Consider the following 15478-nt stretch of genomic DNA (forward strand, 5'->3'; position numbering starts at 1 on the left):
AACCAGATGAAGATAGAGAAGACTTTTGAGTTCACAAATTATTCGGAAATTAGTCTTGGACAAACATCCGTGAATTTGCAAATGTTTGGTTTATCGAATCCAGAAGCTATGTACCAAAAATTTTTAGCGCACAAGAGCAATGATTTATCGATTCTTGATCTTTATCCAGTTGTAAAACAAATATTTATCAAATTCAATATACCTTTGCCCTCATCTGCACCGGTAGAGCGACTTTTTAGTTACCCAACAATGTTTAATTTACCTAAATATAACAAGCTATTTGATGCTAATTTTGAGTTAAGGGTCGTAATGAAATGCAACGCAAGTGCAGCAAAGAAAAAATAATAATAAATAGATGTTGGTCTAATTTAAATTTTCATATATAAGTATTTGAAATATTATGACATATATATTGAGACAAACCGCTTTTCATTTCGCGATTTTTACCAGCAGCCACCAGAATTCGCGGGTTGAACCCTGGCTTAGGCTGGCCTCTAACAAATTTTATTTTACTTGGGACAGAGCAATGGGCTAGAGTTCTTGCAAAGCAAGGACCCGCACTTATTCAAACTCGGCAACGTATATAAAAATCTGTTGACTCATCTCACGGCTTATTATTTATAAATTATTCCTTATAATTAATTTATTTATCGTATATAACTTAGTCAATCAGTATTATGTCTTATTAAATAATTTTACCAGTGATTTAGGATATGACTAAAAGGTAGTAGATAGAATATGAAGTTATACAGAAAATATGCAAGTTTATTGCCAGTTATAATAATTCTCAATTACTTACAATAAATGTCGCTGAACAATACAATTTAGGTGGTCCGAACAATGGATGGCCACGTAGAAAGCGTTGGTTGTTAATATCAAAGAATACACTGATTTTATATTTTATAATTAATACGCTGATACTACAAATGTATCAGCGGTAACGTACTAATGAACTTAACAAATTAAATATAAATCAAATAAAATATATGATATATAATGAAATCGCAAGCTAAGTTGCCAGTTAGATGTAAAGTATAATAAGTAAATTAAATAATAAATGAATATAATGCAAGTAAATTGCCGGCTAATATTTAATTAAATTAGAATATTCGAATACGTCTAGACGCTAATAGATCCAAGATCGAAGTCTGAATTGTCTAACCGATAATTGAGGGTCTGGGACTTGCCGCTGAACTCTGTCCCCACTTCACCCTTACGGTCATGCGTCGATGTGAAAATTAGTCATGTGACCACGGCACTATGACTTGAGTAGTTTCAGACGACAAGAAGACGGGGAAAAATGGGAACCGCAAGGCTGAGGACGACGAAGACAATTCACATTGTCTCAATCCCCCCCACTAAGCCAAGGTTACCCTTTTGACCTCTTGTCTAGGTTGTCTGAAAATATTGCGAGTAGATCGCCAGAGATGCAAGTAAATTGCCAGATATGCAAGTAGATTGCCAGATGTGCAAGTAGATTGCCAGTGATTCTTATACAATAGTTAAAAGAAAAAATATGTACATTAAATTATTTACATTAAATTATTTACAGCAGTGCGAATAAATCGCTTGAAATTGCAAGTTTCAAAAATTTTGCGAGTTAATCGCTAGTAATGCAAGTAGATTGCCAGTATGAATTTTAAACTTGAAGTGCGAGTCGATCGCCGGCTGTGCAAGTATATTGCCAGTGAATCTGAGTGTTTAAAAATGCGAGTCGATCGCCAGCTATGCAAGTATATTGCCAGTAAAAAATAATTTTGAAAGCGATCGCAAGCCGCTAGGAGTATTGTGACTTAAATTCCAAGTCCAGCCACTCCAATCTCAATCCCACTTCGATCCTGGGACCTCGATCTGGATCCGGAAATCTTTACAACTTACGAACTAAAAAAAATAAAATATACAATAAAAAATAAAAATATAATTTTAAATATTTGTTTCCTACAGCCTCTGGGCTGTAAAGAAAGAATAGTAAAAAAAATTTTTTTTTTTTTTTTTTTTTTTTTTTTTTTTCTCTGCTACCAACTGCTACTGGACTCGAAGCTGTAATTGAAAATTATTACAATTGGCAACAATAATAAAATGAATTAATGAGATGAGTATGAGATTATGTATGTGTTTTTATTTAGATTTACAGTCTAAATCGGTAACGTAAGATATTTTATTCTAGTTTCTTGGTAGCGCGCAGGTGACTACGATGGAAGCGCTCAATGTCCTCCGGAGTGTACTTCGTTGAGATCCAATCTTTGTACCCCGGGTATCTGCGATTACAAAAGTTGCAGTGTGGGTCAAATAATTGGCTTGGGATGCCACAGCCTTGACAACGTCCCCGAATATAGTCTTTGTAGTTCTTGTCGTGTGGACGGAAGCACGTTGCCGTCGTCACTTGGTCCTGATAGCAAACATGGCACATGTCGGGTCGCCATGGTAATTGACATTCGGCAATTTTGTGGTCTCGTTGCCGACAATTCTGACACGCATTGGAGATGAACAACGACTGGGCTTGAGTCGTTACCGTCTGTGTCCATGATTCCCTCAATTCGGTATGGCATATTCGAGGCTTGACAGTGACACAAATTTTCTCAATTGCTTTACAGAAACTTGTGTAATCCAGAAAGTGAATACCATTATGGATCACAACTTGTGGTGTTGGATCTGTTGTGGCTGCGATGGAGTTTGATGCTGGAGTAGGTGGTAAGCCAGACAAAAATTGTTTATAAGCCTCTGTCGGTTGCAATGGAACCTCATACCTTGGCGCTGGAGCTGTCTGCGAATACGGTAACGAATTGGCGAACGTTACCATCTGGATCTTCGTTTTAATGTCTTTGGAGATGGCTCCCGAAGCTCGTAGTGTCAAAACTTTCTTTTCCGATAGCTCTTGGCGAGACATTCGCCTAGCAAGCAGTGATGATGGTGGAAATCTGGCATTTTCCGGCGGTGGACGTTGGTATGCACCATCGCGGATCTTGAGTCCTGGATTCGGACCGCAAGCAGAAGCTTGTTGAGCCAGTAATGGCAACACCGCTTTGTTGTTTGGCGTGATTCCGATGTCATACTCTACTTTGACTGGAGTAGAGGTTGTGGCTAAGGTCGTTGTGGTCTGACAACTGATATCGGTAACGGTCCGTTGCGTTCGCGAGTTGATCGCCTGGAATTTCTTGGCAAGTTCTTCGGGGCTTGGCAATTTAATATTTGCAATCATCTCCTGGATTCGCTGGACTTGCTCATTTAGTTGTTGAAGTTGAGCCGTGAGGTGAGCAGTAGCACCTGATCCTTGAGCAGTTGATGACGATTTTAAAGAATCAAGTTGTTCTTTCAGCTCCGCGACTTGATCAGTGTTGGTCTGGATGACAATTTGAAGGTCCTCTAATTTTTCATCGATGCGTTCCATCCACTGGATGTCGAATCTTGATGTCCCAGATGATAGTGACGTGACTGCCGGACGGTGACTTATGGCACGGTCAATACGAGCATGTAACTTACTAAATTCATCTTTCATGAATTTAGTCATCGTCTCGAACATTGCTGATGTGGGCGTGGCTGATGGACTTGACACGTAGAGTGCGGATGATGGACGACCAAAGTCGAGGCCAGTCGTAGTTTGCCATGGCGGCAACGCAAATTGGGGTCCAGTCGATGTTGCTGACCCAGTAGACCATGTTGGTGATGCTGCAACGGTGGTTGCAATTATCGGTGCCACCGGTGACGAAGTTGCTGTTGTCTTCTCAGTAGCAAGGGGTAACTCAGCGGTGGATATTGATGCGGTGTTAAATATGGGTGATAATGAGTCAGATGATGGTATGACTGCATGACTTGACGATACTTCAGTATCAGACACTTCAGCCTCGGACTCATGAGATGAGGCTTCAGTATCTGATCCTGACTTTCCATGAATTTCAACTTTCATGATAATGATCTGAAATATATTGAGAATAATCAGTTACATCTTCGAGACCGTCTAGGAATTTTTAAATCATTGTAATAGTATGTGCCAATATCGTTACCGGCATTATCTTGTAATTCAACTACTAAAGGACTTAAAATTTTAGAGACAATCGCGGGTCCCGAATACTTTGGTGCTAATTTAGCACTGTAACCGTCAACTTTTTTGCTTAATTTTTTATTTAGGTAATAAACTTGATCACCAATTTTTAAATCTATAGGAATGTCAGAAAATCTTTGTTCGTGTTGTTTTCGCGTGCGTTCCCTAGCTTTTAACATACTTTGCTCAACAAAATGTCTCAGTTCAACTGCACGGTCCATTCGGGCTTGCCAAACGGTAACGTCAGACACATCTAGATTTTCAAGAGGATCAGTGTCATTAATTAGTCGTGCGTCACGTCCGTGGTTTAGATAGAATGGAGAGACGCCTAAAGCAGTATGTACCGAGGTATTATACGCGAATTTTAAATCATCAATATGTTCATCCCAATCTTTTTGATTTTTGCTTGTGAACGCGACAATCATAGGTTTAATTGTACGATTGCAACGTTCAACCGGATTTGCGCAGGGGTGACCGATAGGAGTAGGTGTAAATTTGATATTAAATTGACTAATTAAATTAATTATATCTTTGTTGATGAATTCTTTGCCATTATCAGAAATAATTTGGCAAGGAGGACCCCAGTGGTTAAATACAGACATCAGGTGATGTTTTATGATTTTTCCCGATTGTTGTTTCAGAGGAAAGATTTCAAGGTAGCGCGTATAAAGATCTTCAATAACCAGAGCATATTGGTTCCCCATAGTTGAACGGGTATATGGACCAATTGTGTCAATAGAGATAATAGACCAAGGCTGCGTTGGTGGTCTTGTTCCGATATATCCTTGCGGTTTTGTCTGATCACTTTTAGTCATTATACAAGTTTCACAAGCTGAAACGTAAGATGAGACGTCTTTGAACATTCCTGGCCAGTAAAAATGATCTCGTATCCGTTGATAAGTTTTGTCAATCCCAAGGTGACCTGATTGAGCTTCACAGTGTGCTTTCTCGATGGCTGGACGAATTTCTGATTCGGTTAGAACGACTTTCCAAGGATTTAATTCACCAAGTATTTCCTTGATAGCTAGTGGGCGGTAAAAATACAACTTATCATCTTCATATTTCCATTCACGATAATTCTCTGGATATTTCTGAACAACTCGGACTTTCTCGTCATACCAAGCGGAATTTTGAGCAATTACATACAGTGAAGATGGATTAGAATCTGAAGCAATTAAATCAGCAGTCTCTGGTTCTTCGTATCGACGCGAAAGTGCGTCTGGAGCTTCATTTTGTGTACCCCGATAATGAACAACGTTGATGTCGTAAGCGGAAATGTCAATTGCCCACCTGGCCAATCTACCTGCAGGATCTTTTAGCGAGTGAAGCCATTTTAATGCGGAATGATCAGTGTAGACCGTGACTGGTAAACCTTCAATATAACCGCGTAGTTTCCGTAAGGACCACACGACAGCGAGGCATTCCTTTTCTGTTGTTGTGTAATTCATTTCGGCTTTGTTTAACGGTCGACTTAAACAAATAATTAAATTTTCTCGATCGAGTTCTGGATCATACTGAGTTAAAACAGAACCTAACCCAGTGTTGCTAGCATCAGTATATAAACGATACGATAAGTCTGGACGTGGCAATGACAATGTTGCAGCTTTTAACAAAGCTTCTTTCGTTTCCTCGAAAGCTTTTTCTTCGACGTCTGTCCATTCCCAAGGAACTCGGGTACTTGTTAATTTATTTAAAGGACCTTGAACTTGTGCGACATTTTTAAGATGCTTATGGTACCAGTTGACTAATCCATTGAATCTTCGCAGTTCCTTACGATTTGTAGGTCGTTTATAATTTGCAATTGGCTCCAATCGAGCTGGATCTGGTTTCAAACCATCTTCATTAATGATAAAGCCCAGGAAATGAACTTCAGAGCATCCAAAATGGCTCTTTTCTTCATTCATTTTTATTCCAGCCTTACGGAATCCTTCGAAAACGGCTTGAAGAAGAATTTTGTGCTCTTGTAAGTCATCACTGATTATTATCCAGTCGTCGAGATATGCGAAAATTTTATTTTCTGCTTCAGTGTAAGAAAACTGGGTTTTTAATGACTCAATAATTTTTCGTCGTACTATATCGGAAACTTCTTGGTACGTGCTGGGTGCATTTGTGAGACCGAATGGCATCCGAATCCATTCAAATAATCCTCGTCCATCTACACAAAATGCTGTGTACTGACGGCTATTTGGCTCAACTAAAACATGATGGAAGGCATCACTGACATCAAGTACCGAAATTACTTTAGCACCTTGAAGACTTGATAAAATGCGGTGCATAATTGGTAGCGGATAAGCAGATTTTTTCGTGACTTTGTTTAATGGCCGGTAATCGATGCACATGCGCCAAGTATTGTTCTTCTTGGGTACCATCACTGGCGAACATGCCCAAGCACTATTTGAAGGCTGGATATAACCCTTCGCGAGTAATTCGTCGACTTTATCATGCATCGCCTTCATTACTGGCGGACTTCGACGGTATGGTTTGGTACGTATTGGAGTATCATCTGTCAATTCGATACGGTGTTGAACTAAATGTGTTAAACCCAATTGGACTTGTTTATTTTTCTCAAATTCTTTTGCTAGGAAATTTTCAAGATCGACGCGTTCAGCTGACGATAGTACGTTTAATGATGCTTGATTTATGAACCCGGACCGAGAGAAAAATGTATGAATGACATGACTGGTATTTAATTTCCAAGTACTCTCCTTGGAATTTACTTGGATATCTGCTAGTTGCCAGAAATCAAGACCAAGAATTACTGGAGTCGACAATTCAGATAGAACACTTAACCAAGTGATAATAGCATGACCATCGAGTTTAATTTTAAATGGAGCTCCACCACGAGTTTGCGTGGACTTGGAGTTAGCCATGGTTACTCCATGAGTGCTAGTGGGGTCAGGTGTGAGGTCTTGCAGTTGATATTCTTTGAGCTGTTCGTACGCAATCTCAGAAATATAACTGCGCTCACTCCCACTGTCCAGTAATGCTTCGAGCTCACATTTACCGATAAATATTTTGGCAATCATGCGACTTACTGTTGACGGAGCTGTGAGGCTGTCTGAAGAGGTCAATGTGCTGAGTTTATTATCATTACTGAGCATTGGCAGTAATGTACTCTGTTTATTGTTTGAATTCATTTGAATGGTGAATTTTGGAGAGTAGGCAATGTTTTCACTCGAATCAGATCGATACTCATCAATCTCTGAATCATATAAAGGACTATTATCCTCCCTTAGATCACAGAGAGGGGCATCGTCTGTCTCCGAGGTACTCTCAAGCTTTGTAACAGTTGGTTGTTGCAGTTCGTTTATTTCCAGGTCTAGTAGTAAATTTTTAATTGGGGATTTTAAAACTTTTACAGAATTTTTAATCTTTGACTTTTTAGTATTTCGAATTTGTTGAGAAGCTTCTGAACTTGTCTCCCAACTGGACTCTTCACTCACCAACTTGTCGGCAATTTGATCGAGGGGAGTTGAGAAATCAATTAAATCACTATCGGGATTCTCATTACCAACCGATTTTGGAGTATCAGCAGCTATAGGATAATTTAAAAAGAATTTTCCACGACTGATGATGAATTCAGGAGCATCCGGATTTAATTTGAGCATATTTGGTTTATCTTCAATATTGGCAATAGGCTTGTCCGAATTATTATTTGGTACAGGAGCCCTGGTAACGTGATTGGTGTCTACCAGGGCGCTTACGCGTTTTTTGGAATAGGAGGCCGTGGACGGAGAGGTAATCCTGCTTTAATACGTAATTCGTCGGTTACTGGTCCACAGCAAACTTCGGCAACGTGACCAATTTTTCCGCAACGACCGCAGACAGGAGTTTTTGTTGCATTATTATTTGATGATACTGGAATTGAATTAATAGGAGTTACGTTTCCCGAAGACATTTTTACCGTAGTTTGATCTAATTTCTCTAGAATAGTTTTCATCATAGACTCGAAATTACTTAATAAAGGAGAAGACTCAAAATCTACATTTTTACTAACTGGATTTGACTGTATTGAATTTTCAGTGTGTTTAGAATTATGAAAATTTTTATTATTGTGAAAATTATTATTTCTATTAAAATGATTGTTTCTATTAAAACTAGTATTTCTACTGAGATTATTATTTGCGAAGTTATTATTGGGCGATACAGCAGAAGGCTGTAACGTCTCGATACTATTTACTTGACCTGTTTCTGTACTTTTTATAGAATTTAATTGGATGCGAGTTTTAATTCTACTATTATTTTCTTTACGAGTTTTAAAGTGAGGATTCAGCGCATCAGCTGTTGACTGCCAGGCGCTGACCCGCGTATATAATTCCGCGTAAGTCATAATAGTCGTATCCGAAAATTTTTGTAAAAACTGAGAATTAAATCGCGAGGTTATAATTCGAATCTGCTTCATTTGCGGTAACGGATCTTCTAATTTTGCAAATTCGCTTTGCATCCGATTAATGAAGGCAACTCCTGTCTCGTCGCTGCTTTGTTTGGCCGAATATATCCCCTGCAGCACCGACTCGTCTGTTTGCTGAACCTGCCAAATCTTAAAAAATTCCTTGAAGGCCACCCAGCTGTGAAATAATCCTTCATTTTGGTAATACCACTCGAGTACGTCGCCGCGAAGGGTGTTAGTTATCACTGCATGGAAATTTTCAAAAGAAATATCGTTGCTGATCATCCGCTGCTCGATTATTTTTAGATATTTTTTGGCGTCAATGGGAGAAGATCGATCTTGAGACGGGAACGAAACATTCCAAGATTTCACGAGACGACTGAGATCATACAATCGCATGGAGTTAGATCCGCTCATATTTGAATTCCCCGCTGGAACTGTATACGTATTGTGCCAGGTTGACGGCTGAGCATGTGGGTATGCTTGTACTGATGAGGCTTGTTGGTATGTATTTGTAAGTACGGGTACATTATTGTTGCTAGATGGATGTATGTATGTGTACGAGAGTGTCGGCTGAGCATTCGTATGCATTGGAAGCGTATGAGCTGGTGGTGGGACCACTGAGTGCGCGTACGGTTCACGCGCAGGTAAGCCAGGCATGGTGAACTGTTGTCCGTTCGCTTGCGTTGCCGATACGGGTGCATGTGGCTGTGAGATGACTTGGCGAGTAGAGAGGGGGTTTGCTGCCTGTGACGTCACAGTGGCAGCAGGGAACAGCTCTCTCGGCATCCACATGCTTGATGCGTCTGGTTGAAAAGATGGGGGTGGAAATTGAGTACCTGGGGGTCGCAAAACCGTGCTCGATATACGAAGCAAGTGCTGGCGTTCTGCCCGCAAAGCTTCGATTTCTGTCTGGAGGCCCGAAACTACATTTTGTAATACGGCAACGGAGGTCGTATTTTGGGACTCTGAAATTGGCACAACCCCACTAACATTGTGGTTGTGGACGCTAACATTACCGCCCGAACTGGTCGTACAAACATTGTTATTATTAACAGGTTGACTTTGGGTACAAAGGGTACTATTATGTATCTCATCGTTCTGCGTAAGATCTACTAGATCTTCCATTGCGCTTGATGCGGTGGGAAAATGAATAAGATTGCCCGGATTATTAACCGAAGTGACTGGGAGAAATGATTGTGGAATCGGCGTTCTCGGTAGCGTCATTTTGGCGGGAAAATTGTCTCAGTAAAAATTTTTCAAAATAATAGTTTATAAAAGTTTATTATTAATAAGATTTTCTTAATCCGGACTAATAATAGTCTTGTCAGATTATCAATAGATTTATTTAATCACGAGTTATTGTAATATGAAACTTTAAAACTGTCAAGATTATTTATTTATAACTTAATAATTTATTTAAGTTATTGAGACCCCTGATGACTAATAAAAATTTTATTTATAACTTGTTTTGGTTATTGAAATTTTCAATGACTCATAAGATTTTTATTTATTGCTGCAAAGATTCTACTGATAATTTACTTAAGTGCTTAGTTTATTTGAGAACAATTTTGTCGAGCAAAAGATATTTTATTTTAAACCGGAAACGAATATAGTAATCTGTTGTGTCGTACAGAAAATAATAAAATTCTTTACTTAGAAAATATTTAAACCAAAGTTTTATTTTAATATTTTAAGTATTTATTTTTATTAGTTACTTTGGGTTGTCTTTTGTGCGTAAGCAGAGGATAATAAACTGTGAAGAGTAAATACTAGTGTCTCGAGTTACAACACGTGTAGCTAGTATACGCTCAAGGTCGAAATATACAGAAATATTTATGGGAACGAAACCGGCACACAATATTACAATGATAAACAATTTTTAAAATAAATAATTTATAATAAATTGATAATAATTAAAATAAATAAGTTGAAAGAGCAATTAAATATTTTATAAAATTTTAATACAGGTGAATGAATGATGAATTATGAAATGTAATGGAATGATGAATGTAGAAAAATGAAATTATTAATACTGGTAAAATTTTTGAGATTATTACTGAAAATTGTATAAAATTTTTGCTGTAAAGCCGTGAGAAAAATCAACAAAATTTTCTGTTACCCGTTTGAATTACTGCAAAGTCCCTGTTCGAGCGCCAGTTGAGACAAACCGCTTTTCATTTCGCGATTTTTACCAGCAGCCACCAGAATTCGCGGGTTGAACCCTGGCTTAGGCTGGCCTCTAACAAATTTTATTTTACTTGGGACAGAGCAATGGGCTAGAGTTCTTGCAAAGCAAGGACCCGCACTTATTCAAACTCGGCAACGTATATAAAAATCTGTTGACTCATCTCACGGCTTATTATTTATAAATTATTCCTTATAATTAATTTATTTATCGTATATAACTTAGTCAATCAGTATTATGTCTTATTAAATAATTTTACCAGTGATTTAGGATATGACTAAAAGGTAGTAGATAGAATATGAAGTTATACAGAAAATATGCAAGTTTATTGCCAGTTATAATAATTCTCAATTACTTACAATAAATGTCGCTGAACAATACAATTTAGGTGGTCCGAACAATGGATGGCCACGTAGAAAGCGTTGGTTGTTAATATCAAAGAATACACTGATTTTATATTTTATAATTAATACGCTGATACTACAAATGTATCAGCGGTAACGTACTAATGAACTTAACAAATTAAATATAAATCAAATAAAATATATGATATATAATGAAATCGCAAGCTAAGTTGCCAGTTAGATGTAAAGTATAATAAGTAAATTAAATAATAAATGAATATAATGCAAGTAAATTGCCGGCTAATATTTAATTAAATTAGAATATTCGAATACGTCTAGACGCTAATAGATCCAAGATCGAAGTCTGAATTGTCTAACCGATAATTGAGGGTCTGGGACTTGCCGCTGAACTCTGTCCCCACTTCACCCTTACGGTCATGCGTCGATGTGAAAATTAGTCATGTGACCACGGCACTATGACTTGAGTAGTTTCAGACGACAAGAAGACGGGGAAAAATGGGAACCGCAAGGCTGAGGACGACGAAGACAATTCACATTGTCTCAATATATATATATATATATATATATATATATATATATATATATATATATCATTTGTGTGTAAGTATATTTATCTATCCATATGAAGTGTTCAAAAAAGTTACTTATAGTAAGTTATTTGAGTTAAGAGTAACTACTTCGTTTATTGGGAAATTTATTCTCGTTAGTAGATAGACAGGGGGAGTTCTGGATCAGTTGGGGCAAGATGGACATGCTCTGTTGTACCGACGGATGGTAAGTTATCGATTTATGATAATGTACCAACTGAGGGTAACTTATTGACTATTGATAAGATGTCGGCTGTTGGTGTGTTTATCTAGGACCTTTTGACATCATTTTGACGATAATTGTACTTATTTGGGATCTTTTTGACGCTAATTGTCATTATTTCGAGGCTAAGTGACATTATTTTAACGCTAATTGACATCATTTTGTGTTTATCTGGGGCCATTTTACCGTCTGAGCTCATTTTTGAGCTCTTATCCACCATTTGAGCTCATGTTATTATAGGTGGCGCCTCATATATATTTTGAGCGGGAATTTTCGAAAAAATGAATGCTTAGTCCGCCATTTTGACATCTTCTTGACGTTAATTGATGCCATTTAAAGTTTTTATTCGCCATTTTGAGCTCTGATTCGCTATTTTGAATTAAATATTATGACCATGTCCGTCATTTTAAATTCTTATCCGTCATTTTGAGGTCATGTTATTATAGGTAGCGTTTCGTATATATATTGAGCGGGGATTTTCGAAAAAATCAATGCTTGCGTTGGCCTTACAGTTGGTAGTTTTGAGCTCAGTCTGCCATTTGCCTTCTTGACCGCCATTTTATGTCTACTTCCGCCATTTTGAATGAAATATTATGCTTGTGTCCACCATTGTGAATTAAATATTATGCTCATGTCCGCCATTTTGAGCTCTGATCCGCCATTTTGAATGAAATATTATACCTATGTCTGCCATTTGCCTTCTTGACCGCTATTTTATGTCTACTTCCGCCATTTTGAATGAAATATTATGCTCGTGTCCACCATTGTGAATTAAATATTATGCTCATGTCCGCCATTTTGAGCTCTGATCCGCCATTTTGAATGAAATATTATGCTTGTGTCCACCATTGTGAATTAAATATTATACCTATGTCAGCCATTTTGGATCAAATATTATACCTATGTCAGCCATTTCGAATCTAATATTATGCCCATGTCCGCCATTTTGGTTCAAGTATTATACCTATGTCCGCTATTTTGGATCAAATATTATGCCTATTCCTGCCATTTTGAATCTAATATTATACTCATTTCAGCCATTTTGAATCTAATATTATACCCATGTCCGCTATTTTGAATCAAATATTATGTCTATTTCAGTCATTTTGAATTAATTTTAAAACTTTCGAGCTTGTGTTTTCCTGAAGTTACTGAATGAATATGTGGCACATTCTCAAAAAATTATCATGCATTACTTAGAAATTGCAAGATTTTACAACATTATTGTTTAGCAACAGCGAATATTCTTTATTAGCTATGGCTTAATTGATTCTATTCGTAGATGATGTCATCGAGTTTAATTTTAACTGCGTAGTAGATTGTTTATTTTTAAATGATGACTCACACGATTCTATTTTTAGATCATGACTCATACAGTTAAATTTTTAACTGCGTAATAGATGACATCAAACTCATCTCCACGCCATCTAGATCTAAGGTTATGTTGATACAATCTAGGAATTTTTTTGTCGAGATTCTAGGGAACTTTGTTATATAAGGTTGGTACTTTGTTAATTTCTAGGGAATTTTTGCAAGTTTCTAGGGAGTTTTTATTTCATAAGGTTGGTACTCATGAGTGCTAGAACTTTCTACTGCGCAGCTGATGAGTCACCCCCCCCCCCACCTATAAAAGCACAGCGCGAGAGCATACTTCACAAAAAAGAAGTACGAGTTCACTCAATGAAGTACGAATCTCTAACGATTTAAAAAAGTTTTTTGTGTGCGCATTTCAAAATATTTTTTAATAAACAATTTTTCAAGTGATTATTTGAACAATACATAACTAACTTAAGTGATTATTTGAACAATACATAAACAATTTAAGTGGTTATTCGAACAATATATAAATAATTAAAGTGTTTTAGTGATAAATTTTTAAATGAACAATCGTAGTGATTTTTTGAAAATTTATTTTTTATTAAACTAATTAATTTATATAAAAACTACTTAATAAACATTACTAGTGACAGACAATTTCAAGTTTAAATATAAACAGTGACTTTAGAGATGAACTTTTAAAAAATGGCACAAAACGATTTTATTGCGGCGCTTCAGCGTCCAGTAGATTCAATAATTAAATCATTTAATGATTTACATGATCAGCCATTAGCTGAAGAACATTGTCAAAAGTGTTATCAAGTCTGCGCTGATACAATTGATTACTTCAATGAGATCTTGCTAGATCCGCAAATAAATGTTCAAGCCAGAAAAAGTGTACGAGCAAATATTGTACTTTTGTACTGGTATGCAGATCAATTTGCGCAATTGAGTGGAGAAGTAACTGGTGGTGACTTGCGTGCAAACCGACGTCTCATCAAGTGGCAAGATCTTGAAAACGCATTTTCTAATAACATTAAATCTGGATGTGTGGTGAATCAAGCTCACACAGATCTTCGTACTTTTCTTGATGATGCTAAAGACGTTATCATTGAAAAAGTTGAGAATATGCTCAGAGATGTTGCTGGGCTTACAGTAAATGTTGAATTAATTTGTAAATTCAGAAATGTAAAAGCTGAAAATGTCATCGAAGAAACAAAGTCATTCAACACCAAGAGCCAAGAAATTTTACCCGCAACATCTCTTGCTACTTGGTATCAGGATCATGTCAACGATAAATTATTGAAGAAAGTCGAGGAATTCAATCAAAAGGATTCTGGGTGGAGTTTAACAGAAATCCACAGTTTAATCATTACAATGTCAAGATATGCGCCTCTTGAAGCTGGAGATTCAACGTTTGTGGAACTACCCAAGGACATCCAGGCAAAAAAAGCAGTATTAAATATTCAAAATTTTGATAAACACTGTTTTCTCTGGAGCATTGTAGCAGCATTACATCCAGCTAATATTAATCCTGCGAGAAAAATATCATATCCTCACTTCAGCTCTATATTAAAATATGAAGGTATAAAATTTCCAATCACTTTAAATGATATCCCGAAATTTGAAAAATTAAGTAATTTATCAATTAATGTCTACGGTATCGAGTCAGAATTTTTCAATAAAAAATCCAATAAAAGTACAATAATTCCTTTGTATCTAAGTAAACTCATAAAGTCTGATAAAAAAGTTATTCATCTCTTAATGGTACAGCAGAATATTAAATTAAATATATCAGATTTTGATATTAAAAATTTTCAACCGAAATTTCACTTTGCTTTGATCAAAGATCTTTCACGGCTAGTTAAGTCTCAAATTTCCAAGGCAAACAGCAAATTATTTTTTTGTGATAGATGCTTGAATCATTTCAAATATGATTATTCGTATGAAAATCACAAAGCTGATTGTTTTAAAATGAATAAAGTCCATATGACATTTCCAAAGGGAAAAGATCAAATTTTAAAATTCAAAAACTACTGATATAAAGACACGGTACCATTTGTTGTATATGCGGACTTGGAATGTACACTAGAAACGACTCAAGGAGATGATGAAACTCAAAAGCATATTCCACACAGTGTAGCATTCTATCAACACTGCAGTTATGATAAGAAATTATCTAAATTTGAATTAAATCGTTCAAAATTTTGTATTGATTGGTTTATTTTGAAGTTAGAAAAATTAGCTATTGAATATGAAGGATATTTAAAAAATAATTACAACAAATACAGATAAGTGTTATGATCATTGTCATTTCACCGGTAATTATCGCGGCCCAGCTCATATATCTTGTAATGTCAATTATCCCA

Source organism: Microplitis demolitor, chromosome 9 (assembly GCF_026212275.2).
Source record: "Microplitis demolitor isolate Queensland-Clemson2020A chromosome 9, iyMicDemo2.1a, whole genome shotgun sequence".
Classification (NCBI taxonomy): Eukaryota; Metazoa; Arthropoda; class Insecta; order Hymenoptera; family Braconidae; genus Microplitis; species Microplitis demolitor.